Here is a 15,093-nt window from a genome sequence, read left to right as displayed (position 1 = left end):
ACATTTCATCCCTTTACTCTGTGTAATGAAGATGATGGCGGAGGGTGTGCCCCAAAGCTTGTGTCCTGTGTGATTGCACTGGATGAGAGGACAATAGACAATCAGCCGTGCTGCTTTACAGTTGATACACTTGACGTTGTTCAAACTTTGTGCCGCACACTTTGTCCTTTAATGAAGGTATTGTTATGTGTATAATATGGGGGGGGTGTGACAGCATCTTTGTTTTCTCAGGAGAGAAGTTTTTTTTGGCAACTCTGCTACATGACGTGACACTGGCTTTAAGTACACTCTCAAATGCACTTGATCTACAATACATAGCCATACCAACTATGCAGTGTGCTTGACATCCTCACATACTTCACGTTCGGTACACCCGCGGTAACAGACACGGACGGACACACGCCGCTTTTCTTAGTATGTGCGCGTGCGAGTCTATGCGCGCGCGTGTGTGCGTGCGTGCGTGTGTGTGTGCGCGTGCGAGTCTGTGTGTGTGTGTGTGTTTGTGTGCGCGCGCGCGTGCATGTGGGTTGTCAGACGGGTCTATAAAGCTAAGTGATGTGGTGCGGCTGTGCTGTGTAGTCTGATGGATGTGGAGCGGGAACAGAGGCTAGCGTGGTGTACATCATCTCTCTACAGACACAATCCCATATGCCGGCTGCTGAAGGAGAGACACATAAATAAGGCCTGACTGTGTGTGTGTGTGTGTGACACACCAATCTAGGCATTTTACAGCTGTGCTAACCCAGGCAGAAACCTGTTACACCTTCTTGTAACATACTCCCTTTCTCCCTCAAACATTTACACAGCGCACTCAAATACTCTGTCAATATTACAGACAAACACTTTTTGTTAAGTGCCAAAAAAACACAAAAAAAAGACAGAATCAAACAAAATGGCTGAATGAAAGAAAAGCGACCTCAGGAAGTGACAAAAGAAAGTGCATGACGTGGAGCACACAGAGGGAGCATGTTTTGTCCATTTCAGAGAATGAACACGGATAACGGGTAACACTGCTGCAGGATAAAGCAGAACGGGGGCAAGTGGACACTGGAGCAGCCGTATCAATGCTGTCTGTGGCTGTATACAAGGAGAAACTACATCAGCTCGCAGCAGAGCCGATGGAGATGATGCCCGAAAACGCACACCGGTGAGATTGTTCCAGTGAGAGGAAGTGTGAATGTTACAGTAGAGCTCAACAAACAGAAGGTAAATCTACCACTCTACTCCGTGAAAGGCAACCACCCAGCTTTTCTATGACGCACATGGCTGGAAAAGATCAAACTACACTGCCAGGAAATTCACAGGGTTGCAAAAGAGTTAAGGAATTCCAACAGATTCTGTTTGGATGACAATTCACACTGCTGATGGACCATAGACCTCTCACCTCCATCTTTGGTCAACCACCCGCCACACTCCCCACATTCTGTTGCTCGCAGCCAGCCGCATGTGGCAATGGGTCTTAGAGTTTTCTGGTCACCAATACGACATCTAGTACAGGTCTGAGTAGAACTGCAATGCAGACAGACTCTTCAGGCTTCCCTTACCTGTCGCACACACTGAGCCCTCCCAGGCTGAAATCCTGGGATCCTGAGACCCAGACAGCAAATGGCCTGAGGTCGCATTGACGAAGAGCACTTGATGAAGAGCATTGATGAAGAGCAGAGAGAACCATCGAAGAGCTACGGTCAATCTTCGGTCGCTTGGGATTGCCAACGCAACTCAATAGCAATAATGAGAGTTCAGGTCATTCATGGAATCAAGCAGACAATGAAGCAAGCTATAAAATCAACACGAGGAAACAGGCACCTAAACACCTTCCTGTTGACCTACAGAACGATCCCCCCCCTATGCTACAATCAAAGTGGTACCCCCAGCAAAGCTACAGACAGAAGCTTCAGAGCTGGAGCGAGAGTTCTTGCTCGGAACTACTGCAAAGGTCCAAAGTGGATACCAGCAACAGTGGTAGCACAAACAGGCCCTCTGCCCTACACAGTTCACACGCCAGAGAACATCATCTTGAGGAGACACGTGGCTACAGGAGACCTATCACAATTATGTGCCAGCACCTGAACATCCACTGCAGCAACCTACAAATATGGAAAATACTCCAGACTCACCTATGAGGTACTGTTGCAACCAAGTATGGCCATACACCAACACCACTCAGACTCAGAGACAATGTGACTGTAGACTCACTTGTACATTGTCATTACCCTGCAAGAGAAAGACGACCCCATGAAAGGTTGAACATTGAGTTCAGAGACTGAACTCTGACATTGGGGCAGAATACACCTCAGGGTTAAGTCTGGGAACTGAGGTAGTCTACTCTTCCTTAGTTCAGGAAAGGTTATTCTGAAAATTGCCGTTGTAACATTAAGAGAACTGTTATGTTAAAAAATATATGTTTATTTAAAGATAAAGACTGTAAAGAAAATAATATGCAAACCCAGACGACACTGGGCCAACTGTGCGCCGCCCTATGGGACTCCCAATCACGGCCAGATGTGATGCAGCCTGGATTCGAACCAGGGACTGCAGTGACATGCAGTATCTTAGACCACTGCGCCAGTTGGGAGTAAACAAAAAACCTATGTTAATTTCTACTCTTGTCTCATTTCCGGTACTTATATTAGTTGTATAAGTAATACAGTGTGCCTATACAACAATCCATCTCTTCTACAGTGGCTTCCGAAAGTATTCACCCCCTTGGCATTTTTCCTATTTTGTTGCCTTACAACCTGGAATTAAAATATATTTTTTTTGGGGGGGGGGTTGTATCATTTGATTTGTGAAACAAACAAGAAATAAAAAAATAAAAAAATAAACTATTCACCCCCCCCCCCCCCAAAGTCAATACTTTGTAGAGCCACCTTTGGCAGCAACTACAGCTGCAAGTCTCTTGGGTATGTCTTTATAAGCTTGGCACATCTAGCCTCTGGGCTTTTTGACAATTATTCAAGACAAAACTGCTCCAGCACCAGTTGGATGGGTTCTGCTGGTGTAGAGCAATCTTTAAGTCATACCACAGATTCTCAATTGGATTGAGGTCTGGGCTTTGACTAGGCCATTCCAAAACATTTAAATGTTTCCCCTTGAACCACTCGAGTGTTTCTTTAGGAGTATGCTTAGGGTCATTGTCCTCAAATGTCTGGAGAATGAAACAGGTTTCCCTCAAGAATTTCCCTGTACTTACAGCAATCCACCATTCCTGACCAGTTTCTCAGTCCCTGCCGATGAAAAACATCCCCACAGCATGATGCTGCCACCACCAGGCTTCACTGTGGGGATGGTGTTCTCGGGGTGACGTGAGGTGTTGGGTTTGTGCCAGACATTTTCCTTGATGGCCAAAAAGCTCAATTTTAGTCTCATCATACCAGAGTACCTTCTTCCATATGTTTGGGGAGTCTCCCACATGCCTTTTGGCGAACACCAAATGTGATTGCTTATTTTTTCTTTAAGCGATGGCTTTTTTCTTGCCACTCATCCATAAAGTCCAGCTCTGAGGAGTGTACGGCTTAAAGTGGTCCTATGGACAGACACTCCAATCTCCACTGTGGAGCTTTGCAGCTCAGGGTTGTCTTTGGTCTCTTTGTTGCCTCTGATTAGTGCCCTCCTTGCCTGGTTCGTAAGTTTTGGTGGGCGGCCCTCTCTTGGCAGGATTGTTGTGGTGCCATATTATTTCAATTATTTAATAATGGCTTTAATGGGGCTCCGTGGGATGTTCAAAGTTTGGATATCTTTTTTTGACCCAACCCTGATCTGTACTTCTCCACAACTTTGTCCTGTTGACCTGTTTGGAGAGCTCCTTGGTCTTCATGGTGCCACTTGCTTGATGGTGCCACTTGCTTAGTGGTGTTGCAGACTCTGGGGCCTTTCAGAGCAGGTGTATATATACTGAGATCATGTGACATTTAGATTGCACACAGGTGGACTTTATTTAACTCATTATGTGACTTCTGAAGGTAATTGGTTGCACCAGATCATATTTAGGGGCTTCATAGCAAAGGGGGTGAATACATATGCACACACCACTTTTCCGTTTAAAAAAAATGTTTTGTTTTTTAAAACGTTTATTTTATTTCACTTCACCAATTTGGACTATTTTGTGTTTGTCCATTACATGAAATCCATTTAAATTACAGGTTGTAATGCAACAAAATATGAAAAAAAAACGCCAAGGAGGATGAATTCTTTGGCACTGTATCTCTCTCTCATCTCTCCTTGTCTCTCGCTTGTATGTGTGTGTTGGCAGCGTCAACCACTCATCAACCTCGCTCCGTCAGATGCTCCGGCTGTCAATTTCCGATGGCAGTGTTGATCTGGTAGGTTAGCACACATGCATTTTTGGAGAAATCTACTGGCCCTAGCAGTGTGGTATTTCAGTAGCTGAATGACCTCTATACTTCCTTCCCTAGGACCGCGATGGACAACCTCCAAACTCTGCTTACCTCGACACACTCATCATCACAACAGAAAACGTTTCTTTCTTTCCCTTTCTATCGGTCTCTATCTCTGTATCCCTCTCTCCCTCCCTCCCCACTCCATCTCTCTCTCTCTCTTTCTCTCTCTCCCTCCTTTCTCAGAGCCAAATTAAGTATATTTATGGCACCTGTGCTGGAAAAACACTCTCTGGGAGACGTTCCTCTAATTTCATTTTCAAAATGACAGCGATAAATTGATCAAATGGGCCGAATCGAATCAGAATCTCACGCAGGCCCATCCGTCATGGCCCATCCTCGGGGAGCTGTGGGCGTAGTTAAACCAGCCAAAGCCATACACTAGCAGGAGAAAAAGAGGGAGAGGGTGAGGGAGAAGGGAGGCAGGAGGAGAGGATGAGTGGGTGTAAGGAGGGAAAAGGGGAACAAGAAAGAGGAATTACTGTACGTCAAAATCGCCATCAACAAAATGGCTGTGCAATCATTTCCTTATTCACCATAACTTACTTAAAGACATTTTAATTTACAGAACTCTCTGGAGAACATAAGGCCTTGCCCGACTGTGCATGTATGTGTGGGTGTCCGTGCATCCACTCGTGTGTATTTTTGTGTTTCTGTGTGTACTGCAGAGGTCAAAGCTAATTTTCCAACACAGCAAAGCCTCGCGGGGGAAGCCGGGCTAAGTACTCAGACTGCCGATGGACCAGCGTGATAATTCATTAATCAGAACACAAGTTAATTGATTCGGCTGCTCATCGCTCCGTTGCAGAAAGCCTCCTTCATTCAAACAGCACACTGAGCTTTATCCCTCCCTGGCCTCTGAGAGCTGCAGGTTCACACGCTCCGTGCCCTCTCTATACCTCTGTCACTTTCTCTCCTTCACTTACCCCACTCTCACACTTTAAACTCCTTCTTTCTCTCTTTCTCTTGGTCTCTCTCCCTCACACTTTATCGCCTCCTCCCTCGCTCACACTTTATCGCCAGCCTCTTCCTTCTCTTCTCTTTCACTTCCCCTCAAACTGACTCGTTAGCTCCCTTTGTCTCTTCTTCTTTTCTTTCTTCTTTTGCTTCCTCTCTCTATCTTCCTCCCCTCCTCGCTCTCTGCGTTTATCTCTGTGTGTGTGTGTGTGTGTGTGTGTGTGTGTGTGTGTGTGTCACTGTGCAGGCTTAACTAGGCGTGAGCATGGTAAAGCAGCTTAGCACTAACAGGGCTAATGAAGTCAAGGCCCCGGGTCCCTGTAAAGGAGATCAATGCTGCTACTCTGTTGGCTCTGTGGAGCCTGTCAGCTTTGAATGATAAGATGAATCAGTCAATCTAGCAGACTGACACTCAGATATGTGGTAATACTAATGCTACTCAAAACATGCAGGAGTACACAGGTAGGCAGACAGAGAGGCAGGCAGGCACATATATAGTCTCTCACACGAACACACACCACCCACTCTCAGCCGAACACCCAGCCCCCCAGTCTGTTCTAATTGATGATTCCAACATGGCATCAAGGGCACAAGGTGATGAGAGAGAGAGAGAGAGAGATGTATCGTGGAGATCTACACTCTTTGGAAAAAGGGTTCCAAAAGGAGAACCCTTTGTGGTTTCAGGTAGAACCCCTTTGTGTTCCATTTAGAACCCTCTGTGGAAAGGTTCTTCATGGAACCCAAAGAGGTTCTACCTCGAACCAAAAAGGGTTCTTCAATGGGTTTTTCTATGGGGACAGCCAAAGAACCCTTTTTCTAAGAGTGTAGCCCTCTCCTGGATGACTATACATGTAAACAGCTCTACACATCCTGGTGACGAGACGTGCACTGGGTTTGACCATTTTGATTTGTTTCGTTTTTTTGACTGGGTCTTGCTCAGAGTCATCCAACTTCCTGAAACATTACTGGAGGACCTAAGAATGGCTCTGACCCATATAACCTGAAGGAAAGTTACAGGGAAGTCATCGCTAATTGGAATTCAACACATGCAGTATAACATTTCACGTCTGTGTTTACATGTTTGTTCAGGAGAGTGTAGAGAGCGTGTGCGCCTATGTGTGCGTCTATAAATAGAAGTGTGAAAGTGTCTGTGTGTTTAAACGCCAATGCGGTGGCGCGGAGCGACAGGGGATATGGTAGGGGTCAAGAAGCTGCCTCTGTCGGAGGGAAAGGAGGCAGAGGAGGGCTTGCCCTGTTAGCCGAAGATGCTAATTTAACTGTCAACTTACACAGGGAGCAGAGTGATCTCCAATCTCTCTCACACGTCTTCAACTATTACTTTCAGTACATATTGATACTGCCTTGCATTCCATTCCTATATCATATTATTACATTTGTTTGTTTCTCTCTCTCTTTCGCTCTCTTTCTCTACCTGTTTTCTGTTCGAACTTCCTCTCAGAAGATCCTCCTTCTGGCGCAGCTGAAGAAAGTGTTTAATTGAAATGCACGCTCGCTTCTGCCAACGTGCGGGCCCCTAGCCAAGTCTCTCACATCTTCCCGTGCCAAGAGAAGCCTAGCTCATAGAGAGATTGTTCCGAAGGGTGGAGCCGTTGTGGTTGAGTTAGGATGTGTGGACACGTCCTGGTTTTGTTTACCACCGTGTGCCGTTCCGCTGTGCGCTCACCGTGCTGCTCGGTTGCTCATCCTCCTCGGGACCCCTAGGACGAGAGATGCCGGTGTGGATTATTTTGGCTTGTTTGTTTTTTCGAGCCTGTGTTTGAGGCTCTGAGAGAGAGGGGTCAGCGCAGGTCTGACTCTGCTGAACCCACCCCCCTCGTACCCAGATAATAGGGTCCAACACTGGGAGGGTTTTAAACGGCACCCTCCACAGGGTGACCAAAGACCACTTTGTCAGATGATGTCCACGTCTGTGTGATTTCAGGAGTTAGAGCTGCTGCAGCTGGGGAAATGACTGCAGTCTGACAGGCTGGCTGTTCCTGTTTTTGGGGGGGTGAGACCCGTGGTGCGCTTTGGGAGCTTGGCTACCTCATGACTCTCACAAGCGTTTCAGACTTGAGCGGAGATCCTTTGCACGCACGCACACAAACACACACAACCTTCCCAGACTTACCTGTCCTCCTCATTAAGCCTGTCTGGGCCTGGAAACATTTCTCTCTGCCTGCCTCTGACAGAAACAGCAAAGGATAAAAAATAAAAGTAGGAGGAAAATGGAACGATAGAGACAGATCACAAATCTCTCTGGCTGAATCTCCCTCTCCCAAGTTTCAACTTGCCAATTAAATGCGGGGAACATTTAAGAGGTTTTTGTGGCCGGGCCAAGTTAATTTGATGTTCTGTGTTCCTCCCACCATGGGGTAGCGGTTGGTGATTGCGACGGGCAGACGGCAATGAGAGTTTTGAGGCAAGAGGACTGGCACACTCAGTGTAATTGACTTCACAAACTACAACTCATCAAGCCTATTGTCTCAACGTCAATGTCAGACAGGGAGGCTGTCGAAGTGCAGGCATGAAGGCGTATACCTTCGATTGGGCCATTGTCTCCTGGTTGGGGGATGTGACTTCGACGTTCACCTCACTGCTGTTGTTGATCTTGTTTCGGTGTTGTCTCTTCAGCCACGGATGATGTCAGTGGTGGGAACAGAGCCAATCCCTTGAGGCTAATGACTCTTGTTCATGTTTGAACAACATGTCCCCCCCCCCCCCTGTGCACCCTATCGCTCCATGTCTCCCTCTATCCCTGCCCGCCCCGAGTGAGTTAGAGCTGCCATACGTCTCTGTCTGCTTAGGGCTGGGGGAGGCCACAGTCGAAGGGGCAGCCCCAGCATGCTGGCAGTGCAGGGGAGGTGGGTGCCATATTGCACCCAGCGTGGAGGCTCCGGTGTGGGCCTGGCTCGGAAGCCAGTCCCGGGCTAGCTTGGATTGGCCCAGCAGGATGGTGGTGGGAGGGTAGGAGAGGAGAGGAAGGCAGAGGAACGGAAGATGGTTGATGGATACTTCACTTTCTACTTTGGAGTCCACAGGCAGTATCCTGGGAGAGTGTATGTGAGAAGCATGGAGAGCAGACGTGTTCAAGCACCATCTCACACTCACACGCTCACACACACTGCACATCCACACCTAGATAACAAAGTCAGTCATGCACAGAAACCAAATTCACACATGGAGTCTTGCAAACTTTTTACCAAATGACCCAATCAACACCACCCGGCATGTTCGTTGGTTACCTTGAACTACTAGAAGTGCTTGCTTTTTTTGTCTTATGTAAAATGTTTATATTCATGCGCAGACACATCATAGCGAGCTGTGCCCATAACGAGTCTCACCCTCCGCCGGCTTCGCAGTCACGCTAATTAGGCTGGCATTTTGCTTCTCCGGTTGTTGCGTTCTCTAACGCTGCCTCGTCAGCCGCTCAAAGGGATGTCACCACGGTAACACAGGCAGATGGATAGTTCTGGAGTCTCTTCAGGAGAGAACCAACAAAGAAGAAGAAACACACACATACAAACACTATATGGCAAACAAACAAGCAAGAAAGAAACATAGATGGATCGTTTTCCTTCTGACAGTCTGCAGCTGCCGAGAAAAGAGAAAGGCGGTGTCTTCCTCTCTCTCTCAAGCTGCCTCTATCTTTTCGGCTGAGGAGCTGATTCTGATTCAGTCCAGGGGTTTTATTACCAAATTTACGATGCAAATCCCACTTGTTCCCCGACACCAGCGAGCACAGGGAAAATGAGCCTGGGTCTGGGAGAAAATTGGGGTCTGGAACATTGCATAGCAGAACAGGAGACCCGAGCCTGGAAGAAAAACTCCCTGTTAACAGCATTCTCCCCTTAAATCTCTACTCCAACATTTCTTACTTTCTTAACCTCTCTGGGGTATGTGGGACGCTAGCGTCCCACCTGGCCAAAAGCCAGAGAAAATGCAGAGCGCCAAATTCAAATAAATTACTATAAAAATCTAACTTTCATGAAATCACACATGTAAGATACCAAATTAAAGCTACACTTGTTGTGAATCCAGCCAACATGTCAGATTTCAAAAAGGCTTTTCGGTGAAAGCTAACGATGCTATTATCTGAGGATAGCACTTCCGTAAACAAAAGAGAGACGTGACACAAAACGCAGAAATAAAAATATAAATCAGGCCTTACCTTTGACGAGATTCTTCTGTTGGCACTCCAATATGTCTCAGAAACATCACAAATGGTCCTTTTGTTCGATTAATTCCATCTATATATATCCAAAATGTCCATTTATTTGGCGCGTTTGATCCAGAAAAACACCGGTTCTAACTTGCGCAACGTGACTACAAAATATCTCAAAAGTTACCTGTAAACTTTGCCAAAACATTTCAAACTACTTTTGTAATACAACTTTAGGTATTTTTAAAGTAAATAATCGATCAAATTGAAGACGGGGATGATCTGTTTTTAATACAGGAAGAAAACAAACTGATGCTACCTTTCTGGTCACGCGCCTCTATCTAACAGTACACTTGAAGTGACCCTCGTTTTGAACAGGGCTACTTCTTCATTACACAAAGGAAAAACCTCAACCAATTTCTAAAGACTGGTGACATCCAATGGAAGCGGTAGGAACTGCTAGACAGTCCCTTAGAAATCTGGATTCCCAATGAAAGCTCATTGACAAGAGAGTGACCTCAAAACAAACAGAAATCTGAATGGTTTGTCCTTGGGGTTTCGCCTGCTACATAAGTTATGTTATACTCACAGACATAATTCAAACAGTTTTAGAAACTGCAGAGTGTTTTCTATCCAAATCTACCAATGACATGCACATCTTATCTTCTGTGGATGAGTAGCAGGCAGTTGAATTTGGGCATGCATTTAATCCGGACTGTAACCAAGAAGTTAAACAACTTAGCATTATAGTTACTCAACAGTTTTATAATCCAGTCACATGAACAATTTCATGTTCAGTAAGCCACTGTGCATGTACTGTGCATATGAGACTTGATATTAGCATATCGCACCAGTCAACCATGGTAATGACATTCCTACAAGGAAGCATTCCTACACAGAGTCTCCGTCAGAAATGACACCCTGTTCCCTTTCACGTGCACTCCTTCTAAATTGCTTTTTAAATCTTTTTTTTTTTACCCTTATTTCACCAAGTAATTTGACTGAGAACATTCTCATTCACAGCAACCACCTGGAGAATAGTTACAGGGAAGAGGAAGGGGATGAGTGAGCCAATTGGAAGCTGGGGATGATTAGGTGGCCGTGATGGTTTGAGGGCCAGATTGGGAATTTAGCCAGGACACCAGGGTTAACACCCCTACTCTTACGATAAGTGCCATGGGATCTTTAGTAACCACAGAGAGGCAGGACACCCGTTTAACGTCCCATCCCGAAACACGGCTCAAAGGGCTCTGGTCAAAATGAATGCACTATTTTAGGGAATAGGGTGCAATTTGGGAAGCATCCAGAGAGATCAGGTGATTAACTATCCGGTTCCATGGTGTAGCCACTGTAACCCAGAACGTTCTCCACTTCAGGCCCCACGGCGTTCCCTGCCTGCCTTCTCCGAACATCCTAATATTTCAAGGATTTATCCTACTTCCCTGGTGGGGGGTGATCACAGGGAGAGGGATCTCGAGGTAGACAGACAGAGCTCCTCCAGGATCCAGTGGTTTCCCATGTTCTCCTGGATTTTACTGGGGATTCAGCTAAAAGGATTCTACCAAGGTGGGGGATCATGTTTGCATTAGAGAGAGGAGAGAGAGAAGCACCAGCCAAGGTAAACTATCCTCTGACATGGGCAGGGAGGGGAGGAGCAGTGTGTAAGTCGGAGGAGTTGGAGGAGGGGTAAGGTGAAGACGTGTTTTTTTCATGAACAAGAAGCACTGAGGGAGGTCAAAGGTGAGGCAGGGGAAACATAAGAAGGGGAAAGGGGATTGATGGCTTGACAAGTGAAGCACATTTTGGGTGGGTTGGATGAGGGAAGAGGGGATAATGATTAAAAGTGTTGATCGAGAGTGAATTCTCCTGAGGTCTCCTTCCCACCCTCCCTTTGTAACGACCGTTGGTGGAAGAAGGTGAAGTGTTCATCATTATTTTAATAAACCGAACACTAAATACAACAAGGACCAAAAGAAACAACCGAAACAGCTCCGTCAGGTGCAAAACACACTAAACAGAAAATAACTACCCACAACCCATAGTGGGAAAACAGGCTGCCTAAGTATGTTTCTCAATCAGAGACAATGATTGACAGCTGCCTCTGATTGGGAACCATACCAGGCCAAAACCAGAAATACAAATCAGAACAAAAACATCGAAAAAAGAACATAGAACGCCCACCCTAGTCACACCTGGGCCTAACCAATATAGAGAATAAAAAGCCTCTCTATGGCCAGGGCGTGACACCCTTTCACTCTACATTTCATAAACAAATCTTAGGAGACAAAGGGCAGTACAGTGCTGCCCTTTGTCTCCTGACATTTGTTTATGAAATGCAGAGTGAAAGGGAGGGTGGGAAGGAGACCTCAGGAGAATTCACTCTTGATCAACACTTTTAATCGTTATTGTTTTCTAAGAAATATCTGAACACACCCACCGTCCTCCTCAACAGTTCAACATGCACTTCCACTCTCAGCAGAAAAAAAAGTGAGGAATACATAAGCTTCCAACCAGCTCATTAACCCCTGAGGCTCATCATCGGTGTGGGAAGGTGGCTTCACAATCAGACGGATTACTCTGGGCTGGGATAATCCCGAACAGAAATCAGCTCTTGACAATCTATATTTCCTACATGCCCATGAAAAGTAAGCAAAAGCTGAGCCCAGTAAAGTTGGAGACAGGCAGCGCAGTCAGGCATTGTGACAGCTGCACGCAATGCAATGCATTTACAAAGCAGCTCAGCTCAATCTGCATATTTTCTGTGCGCACTGCGGAAATGCTGGCCCTCTAAATGGAAGCAGAATGCTCAGTCGGTTGACGTGCAGGTTGGCCCAAAGCAGCGTAGTCGGTGTTGCATTGGCCTAGCATTGATGGTAAAGATGACAGAGCTCTGCTATTGGGGTGACAGCTCTCTTTGTGTGTGTGTGTGTGTGTGTGTGTGTGTGTGTGTGTGTGTGTGTGTGTGTGTGTGTGTGTGTGTGTGTGTGTGTGGATGTGCTGATGTGAATGTCAACGTTATTCCTGGGGTACAGTAGACCTGGGTGAGTGCATCTCACACAGTCAGAGAGAGCTTAGAGCTTCAACGCTATGCTAAAGAGGATCACTTTTTCCTCACTTTCTTTCTCTCTCTCTCTCTTTCTCTTCCCATCCCTCACTCACACACTTTTACTCTATTTTCCATTATCCCTGGTTCCTGTCTGGTTTTTATCGTCATTCCCGTGTCTATTTGAGGCTTGTTTGTGATAGTCATGAAGGAGCTAGCTGAGGGAGTTGAGATCTGTGTGATGTTTACGTAGCTTTAGGATTGTTTCTGTTATTCCCCCCTTCCCCTATTCCCACCTGAGAGAGGGGGACAGGGTCCCTCTCTCTCTCTCCTCCCTCTCATCCCCCTCTCCACTCCTGCACTGCACGGCCCAATGCTCTGGAGACGGCTGGCGCGTCTCAAGCAGTATCTGTCTCAGAGAAATTATGTCCTAATCGTCCCCAAGGGAGTCACTATGGGAACGCAGTCCTTTTATGCCCATTAATATAAGAGGACTTTTGGAGGGAGGAAGAAGATGTTTCTGCTTCATGATTTATGGGGGGGGGTTCATGTGTGTGTCCATACATGATTACAATGTTGAGTATGCAGTTGTGAAGACATTTGCAACTCTACATTACCATAGTACAGCTCTATCCCTTCGGTGACATTATCATAGTACTGCTCTATCCCTTCAGTGACATTACCATAGTACAGCTCTATCCCTTCAGTGACATTACCATAGTACAGCTCTATCCCTTCAGTGACATTACCATAGTACTGCTCTATCCCTTCAGTGACATTACCATAGTACAGCTCTATCCCTTCAGTGACATTACCATAGTACAGCTCTATCCCTTCAGTGACATTACCATAGTACAGCTCTATCCCTTCGGTGACATTATCATAGTACAGCTCTATCCCTTCGGTGACATTATCATAGTACTGTTCTATCCCTTCGGTGACATTATCATAGTACTGCTCTATCCCTTCAGTGACATTACCATAGTACAGCTCTATCCCTTCAGTGACATTACCATAGTACTGCTCTATCCCTTCAGTGACATTATCATAGTACAGCTCTATCCCTTCAGTGACATTACCATAGTACAGCTCTATCCCTTCGGTGACATTATCATAGTACAGCTCTATCCCTTCGGTGACATTATCATAGTACTGCTCTATCCCTTCGGTGACATTATCATAGTACTGCTCTATCCCTTCAGTGACATTACCATAGTACAGCTCTATCCCTTCAGTGACATTACCATAGTACAGCTCTATCCCTTCGGTGACATTATCATAGTACAGCTCTATCCCTTCGGTGACATTATCATAGTACTGCTCTATCCATTCGGTGACATTATCATAGTACTGCTCTATCCCTTCAGTGACATTACCATAGTACTGCTCTATCCCTTCAGTGACATTACCATAGTACTGCTCTATCCCTTCAGTGACATTATCATAGTACAGCTCTATCCCTTCAGTGACATTACCATAGTACACCTCTATCCCTTCAGTGACATTATCATAGTACAGCTCTATCCCTTCGGTGACATTATCATAGTACTGCTCTATCCCTTCGGTGACATTATCATAGTACTGCTCTATCCCTTCAGTGACATTACCATAGTACAGCTCTATCCCTTCAGTGACATTACCATAGTACTGCTCTATCCCTTCAGTGACATTATCATAGTACAGCTCTATCCCTTCAGTGACATTACCATAGTACAGCTCTATCCCTTCGGTGACATTATCATAGTACAGCTCTATCCCTTCGGTGACATTATCATAGTACTGCTCTATCCCTTCAGTGACGTTACCATAGTACTGCTCTATCCCTTCAGTGACATTATCATAGTACAGCTCTATCCCTTCAGTGACATTACCATAGTACAGCTCTATCCCTTCGGTGACATTATCATAGTACAGCTCTATCCCTTCGGTGACATTATCATAGTACAGCTCTATCCCTTCGGTGACATTATCATAGTACAGCTCTATCCCTTCGGTGACATTATCATAGTACTGCTCTATCCCTTCAGTGACATTACCATAGTACAGCTCTATCCCTTCGGTGACATTATCACAGTACAGCTCTATCCCTTCGGTGACATTATCACAGTACAGCTCTATCCCTTCGGTGACATTATCATAGTACTGCTCTATCCCTTCAGTGACATTATCATAGTACAGCTCTATCCCTTCAGTGACATTACCATAGTACAGCTCTATCCCTTCGGTGACATTATCATAGTACAGCTCTATCCCTTCGGTGACATTATCATAGTACAGCTCTATCCCTTCGGTGACATTATCATAGTACTGCTCTATCCCTTCGGTGACATTATCATAGTACTGCTCTATCCCTTCAGTGACATTACCATAGTACAGCTCTATCCCTTCGGTGACATTATCACAGTACAGCTCTATCCCTTCGGTGACATTATCATAGTACTGCTCTATCCCTTCAGTGACATTACCATAGTACAGCTCTATCCCTTCAGTGACATTACCATAGTACTGCTCTATCCCTTCAGTGACATTTCCAT

The 15,093-nt window shown here is 45.8% G+C and overlaps 1 protein-coding gene across 2 annotated transcripts in view; it reads left to right on the top strand.

Annotated features, from left to right (window-relative positions):
- The window catches only part of LOC109908505 (cadherin-4), a 346,117-nt gene that overhangs the window by 158,596 nt on the left and 172,428 nt on the right, over positions 1 to 15,093 (top strand). The window lies entirely within an intron of this gene.

Source organism: Oncorhynchus kisutch, linkage group LG17 (assembly GCF_002021735.2).
Source record: "Oncorhynchus kisutch isolate 150728-3 linkage group LG17, Okis_V2, whole genome shotgun sequence".
NCBI lineage: Eukaryota > Metazoa > Chordata > Actinopteri > Salmoniformes > Salmonidae > Oncorhynchus > Oncorhynchus kisutch.
Note: the sequence above shows the minus strand (reverse complement) of the source record. Positions and strands in the feature narration are given on the sequence as shown.